The sequence below is a fragment of the Paramisgurnus dabryanus genome, chromosome 11 (genome assembly GCF_030506205.2).
Source record: "Paramisgurnus dabryanus chromosome 11, PD_genome_1.1, whole genome shotgun sequence".
Lineage (NCBI taxonomy): Eukaryota > Metazoa > Chordata > Actinopteri > Cypriniformes > Cobitidae > Paramisgurnus > Paramisgurnus dabryanus.
The window spans coordinates 31,295,827-31,300,807 of NC_133347.1; the positions used below are offsets into that span (position 1 = coordinate 31,295,827).

The 4,981-nt window shown below is 35.8% G+C and overlaps 1 long non-coding RNA gene across 1 annotated transcript; it reads left to right on the forward strand.

Annotated features, from left to right (window-relative positions):
* The first annotated feature begins 219 nt into the window (after nucleotides 1–219).
* On the forward strand, nucleotides 220–1,439 carry LOC141282956 (uncharacterized). Its single transcript, XR_012337871.1, has 3 exons — nucleotides 220–578; nucleotides 873–1,009; nucleotides 1,341–1,439. It is a non-coding gene; the product is annotated as an uncharacterized lncRNA (long non-coding RNA).
* Nucleotides 1,440–4,981: the final 3,542 nt, after the last annotated feature.

The following is a 4,981-nucleotide window of genomic DNA, read 5'->3' on the forward strand; positions in this document are numbered from 1 at the left end:
GGATTTTGAGTAAATTAAAATGTTATCTAAGTAGATGATAACAAACCTATTCAGATATTCTTAAAGAGCACCAATTATGCTAATAAATTAGCACGTTAGCACGTTATTGTAATATCCCATAGTACATACATGTTATTAAAACTTGAACTAATGCACTGTGAGTCTTATAAATTGCTTACATACCTCACCGATTTCTGCATGTCTGGAAAACGGTCGGATTTAGTTCCTGTCTCCGCCTCCCAAAATGTCTAGTGTATTCGGATTGGTCAGATGACTACTCAACTGTTATTGGTCAACTGGGTTCGGCGTGTGTTTGAAAGGTTACGCCCCTGACTACGCGTGGGTTTTCCGGTTCTGACTGAGAGTCACAGGCAACGTAAACAAGCGCTATATTTCTCTATAAACGATGGTGTCTGTACTGCCTTACCACTTCGAGCTCGATCCAGAGAGTTCAGAAGGCCGTTACGATATAAACGATCTCCGTCAATGAACGCGATTGGATTTAACTTTTTTAGGTGTCCTTAGTTCTGCCAGAATGCTAAACGAAGACGAAAATGTGTTGCAAAGACATCCAAAAGGTAATTATAACGTACTACATTACTTTGCAAACTATATGGAAACACCAAATGTAGCACAGAAAGTATTTTTTGAAATGATTATAAAACTATTTCACTTATTAACATCATTTTACTATAGTAAACTTTATTATAAAAGCCTGCTTACATACTATATCACTGTGCAAACTATATGGAAACACCAAATGTAGCACAAAAAAAGTATTAATTGAAATGAATGTTCTACATTATTTTACTATGGTAAACTTTTTTTATGAAAGACTGCTTACTTATAAGTGCTATGTTTTTACTTATTAGGTTTTAAGGAGAATGCAACATGTTCCAGGGCCTCTTACCTGCGTGATTCATCATCCAGGTTTTGCACAAATTGTCTAAATCCCTACACACAGAACATTTATTGTACCGACTATAAGCCTTTGAGGTGCAGGACTAGAGTAAGTTTTATTACATTTTTAAACCAATAACACTAAAGTATCATTATAGTAATGTATAGTAAAGTATAGTACAAAAGATACTTTTGTAACTTTAAAGAAAATATAATAGTCAGTCAAAAGTTTTTTTTATTTATTACAAATATATATTTAAATGTTAAACAATATACAAATAAACATACTTTAGTAACCATATTGTGCTCTTCTTTCAAAAATTGTTCAATTCATTTCTTACAGCTATCTATTCAGATAAATGGCATATCAAAGCTTTGTCAGCTGGTGCTATCTAAGACGACACTATAAGGTTATCATCCTGTCGTGTGTTGTTCTCCAGATACGCTTGGAGCTTCCTGATCAGATTGGTCACAATTTTGGCTTTCGACGACCCCTGCACTGAAGATGGCATGCAATCACGTCCTCCTTTGAAGGTCTCTCAAACTGTGATGCCAGGTCCATTGGAATCGGGGTTTCCTTCAGCTTATCTTCAAATACCTCATCAAACACAAGCCTGATCACATCCTCCACATAACTGTAGAAATATTGCAGTCAATAAATCTTTTGTTTTGATCATTTATTTCCCTGCTTCATACATTAAGTTTTTAATTATGAATGTATTTGAAATAAAACATTACTGCTTACGGTATGTCACTTGTGTCTTTTGGGAACATAGCCTTGTACTTTCCCTCTCCTGCTTTTGTTACGGCTTGGTGACATTGTAATGGATGGCTGCAAGGTACAAATACCTGTAAAATATAAACAAGCAATTAATTTATTGTAAAAGTAAATACTACTTTATTTAACAAAGTTACTAAAATACTTAAATACCTGCACAGCATTCCAATAAATGAGAAAATCAAAAATTTTTGCTGCAAATCTGAAATCTCAGGCTACGGACAGCAAAGGCATCCACTGATGATGGTGATGGAAACATTGTGAAACGATGCTACTGTGTGGGTTCCTATTATTATGCAGAGAAAAAAAACTTTGTCATCATCAGTTATACATCTAAGACTGGTAGTGGTTTCACTAGCTAAATACATCATATGTGTTACACACCTTTGCTCCTCATATGCCAGTCTGACTCCTTGTACTGTGTGTTATGATGTTGCATGTTTGCATACAGTGTAGAAGGATGTGTCCAGCTGCGAATCTAGGATATAGACAAATAAAACAAACATGTATTCAGTCAAAAAGACATATTATAACAATAGAGTACCATGACTATAAATCGTTAGACTATTCATTAAAACGTAAATGTATTACATATTACATGGCCCAACATTAGCAACACACATTATGTGTTTACTTCGTTTCAAAATCTAAGAAAGCTTCAAGTAAATACAACAGTAAAATACATATCTTTAAAAAAATCATCTGTACTTAAGAGTTTCTTGAGTTTGATCATGAGAACAAATTTTACTGGTAACAGTTTAGCTGGCATTTGTATTTGTATTTAGCTTAGCAACTTAGCAAGTTTGTAAACATGTCTAAACCAACATCGATAAAAAAAACGATAGTCTGCATAATTCAACATACACGTGTGTAAATATGGTACGTTGTTTATGAAATACAGTATTACAAAACAAGACAATTAGCTTGCAAGCTTAGCTCTACACGCACATTATGTTAATCTCCGGTTACCGGTTACGTAACGTACAGTAAAAGGCAAATAATAAACGTGAATACTTACAGCCTGTGATCCAGAAGTGCACAGTAATCCAACTTTCAAGAGGAGACGTCGCGCAAATCCAGCTTCGGTTCATGAGAAGCAGTTATTGTGAAAACTCCGTGAACAACTTCTGACTGGATTTTTCCGGAACCGTATTAAACATGATGTCCTCTGTGGAAGTCCATAAAGTGCTATTTTTCCCTCGCATCTAAAGAGACAGCGTCTACTCGAGAGATTTAATCGCTTAAACAATGAAACAAGAGTTTGCAAACAGAGTCAAAGCAGGGACTCACAACCTCCGCCATTTTAGCTCTCTTCTGACTCGGCGCTCCCCACCCCCGTCTTTGAGGGCGTACCCAAGCAAAGCAGAGAGGGCTGAACTATGATAATGTTGGTCTTATCTACGTCACTAATCCCAGGAAGTAAACTGTTGCCTACAATCCGAGTGTTTTTTGTAGTCCTCGAACGTTAGGGACGATAACTCGCGTCATCGTTTTCTTTGAGGTATGTACTTTTTGAATATCGTTAGCATGTACTAATGCACACTTACACACAAAAGGATGTTTAAAAACGTGTATCCCATAATAGGTGCTCTTTAAAATACCTGATGCATGAAGTCCTGGAAAACTGAAGGGGTGTTGACCAAACCGTAGGGGATTACCAAATACTCATAGTGGCCAGTAAGGGGTCACAAATGCAGTCTTCCACTCGTCTCCATGACGATGGATGTGGTTATAGGGGCTCCTCAGGTCCAGCTTGGAGAATATGGTACTGCCATTCAGAGGTGGGTAGTAACAAATTACATTTACTTTGTTAGATTTTCTTGAGTAAATTTTTTGGGTAACTAGTACTTTTAGAGTAAATTTAAGGATGGGAACTTTTTACTCTTACTCAAGTAGATTTGTAGTGAAAAAACTGTACTTTAACTTCGTTACATTATGCGGCGTTATTGGGCTACTGTCAAATGGTAATAACTAATTAATATATTTTTAACAAAAGTTTATAGGGTGTGTTCGAAAGTTTCGTGAGGCAGGCTGTGTCACCCTTTAGTGTGCGACCGCGCGGTCACCCTTTAGCGTGCGACGGTGCATAGATTAGGAGAAGCAGATGAGGGCGCGTGTGCGTTGTGCGAGATATCGGAGGCAGATCAGGCGTGGCTTCAAGTTCGGTCTATGTTTTCACTCCAAGAGGTCAAAAAGAATAGTTTCATGATGTGATGCATAATTTGTTCACTAAACAAGCTGACATCTCAGCGTACAGGAATTCAAGATCCAACCTGAAGTGGTAAGTGTCACAGTATGTCTATTTGAACACTATTAATGGTCATTTCACACACTGTCCGAGTTTTTTTTTTGCCATATGCACTCTTGTGCAAGCGGTGACAAAACCTTGTGTAAGTTAAACCGCAAACAGCACAAACAGCACGTTCACATCTGCACATTTCCATATCATTTTCCAACAACTAAACAAACTAAACAGCATAATGTAAAGGCGTTTTGCATTTATCCACAAATCCAGACACCTCACTATGTGTAGAAAATACATTCAAATAAAAACAGGATTGTATTTTATTTAAATCCTTCCTAAAGAATGAATGAATAAAAATAAAAGAATAAAGTTTGATTTTAATGAAACATGTATTATATATTACTGTATAATAAATGTAGAGTTGATTTGCACAAACAGATAAGTTCCATATGAAATTCTAAAATGATCATTTTTATTAAGCTCCTGTTTATGTTCAGTAATTGCACTTTAATGGCAATAAAAATAACCTATTCATATAAAAACATGAAACAGACACACATTCTTTTTTTGTTTACTGTTTTCATTTTTAAAGTCAGATGCTGACAAGTTTGTGTTGTGAACATGAAAATAAATACAGAGTTAACCGTCAGAAAAACATCTGTGTGTGTGTGTGTTTGAGATTTTTTCTCAAATTACACGTTATATGATGTTAATGTACCCATTGCAGGACTGAGATAGGCTGCTTTACTTGTATATAAGCAGAACAATGAGACTTTTAAGGAGAGGTTTGTGAAAACCCTCCAAGTAGTCTGAAATTCAGTGTTTTTACGCTTCTTTTCCATCAGATCGGAAGTAACGAGTAACTAACTACTTGAGTAGTTTTTTCATCTAATACTTTTTTACTCTTACTCAAGTAAATAATTAGATTGATACTTTTACTTGAGTACAGATTTTGTATAAGTACTTGTACTTTTACTTGAGTACAGATTTTGGGTACTCTACCCACCTCTGCTGCCATGTAACTGTTTGAGTGAAGGGGATAACAGAACTTCACTGTT